The sequence below is a fragment of the Diaphorina citri genome, unplaced genomic scaffold (assembly GCF_000475195.1).
Source record: "Diaphorina citri unplaced genomic scaffold, Diaci psyllid genome assembly version 1.1 scaffold19207, whole genome shotgun sequence".
In the NCBI taxonomy this organism is placed as follows: domain Eukaryota; kingdom Metazoa; phylum Arthropoda; class Insecta; order Hemiptera; family Psyllidae; genus Diaphorina; species Diaphorina citri.
The window spans coordinates 1-931 of record NW_007396560.1 but is presented as its reverse complement, the minus strand read 5'-3'; the positions used below and the strand labels follow the sequence as shown (position 1 = coordinate 931).

The following is a 931-nucleotide window of genomic DNA, read 5'->3' as shown; positions in this document are numbered from 1 at the left end:
CAACCTTTCGGTTAACAGCCGAACGCGCTAACCAGTTGCGCCACGGAGGCTTGTGATAATCGAATGTGGCAAATGTGTTCATAAGTAAATAGTATTTAGGGGCTATCATTTGCCACCTGTCCAAAAAAAGGTACCTAGGTACGTACTGTGTTTATTGATAAACAATTTATTTATCACAGATGATAACATATTACATGTACATAGATCAGGTACTTTCAATAATTACTCTTGTACCTACTCCTGAGGTATACTGCTATGTGTACTCCAAAGTGTATCAAGCCTCCGTGGCGCAACTGGTTAGCGCGTTCGGCTGTTAACCGAAAGGTTGGTGGTTCGAATCCACCCGGGGGCGAATTTTTTATTCTCATCAAACCTGTAATGAGGCCCCTGTTTTACGATCCTAATTTGAACTTTATAATTTTGCAATAATTCACTATTGTCAGCCAATCTCTGTGTGGTGGTTAGCGCACTGGACTTCGGGCTTGGAGGTTAGTGGTTCGAGTCCAAGTAATTTCATGAAAATTACAACTCCTATTGAATTTTAGCTTAGTTGATTGGGGAACGATATTTGTGATCCTTATGGTTAACATGGTAAACATTCTTTTACTAATTCAGTCTTGTCCTGTATGTTTTGTTTTCCTTTTAATGACTACTTCTCTACTACCACCTATTAATTTACATTTACCTTTTTTTTCTAGTTAAGCAAGGTCTTTTTACTGAATTGTTAGTTGTATGTATTATTCTTTAACCCATCAAATGTACGAGACCTTGTTTAGACTGCTGGGTTAAAGGGACTTTTCAGTCCTATTCGGGCAGGATAAACAAGGTATATTCTATTCTACTTTATCTCTTAATCATTGTTTCAGGGACATCTTCGTATCACCTCATGAATGGTGTCGTTGCTTCGAGACTACTGATAGACCCTGTACTG

General features: G+C 38.6%; 1 non-coding gene across 1 annotated transcript; it reads left to right on the top strand.

Annotated features, from left to right (window-relative positions):
* The first annotated feature begins 278 nt into the window (after positions 1-278).
* On the top strand, positions 279-352 carry Trnan-guu. The gene has a single exon. It is a non-coding gene; the product is annotated as a tRNA-Asn (tRNA).
* Positions 353-931: the final 579 nt, after the last annotated feature.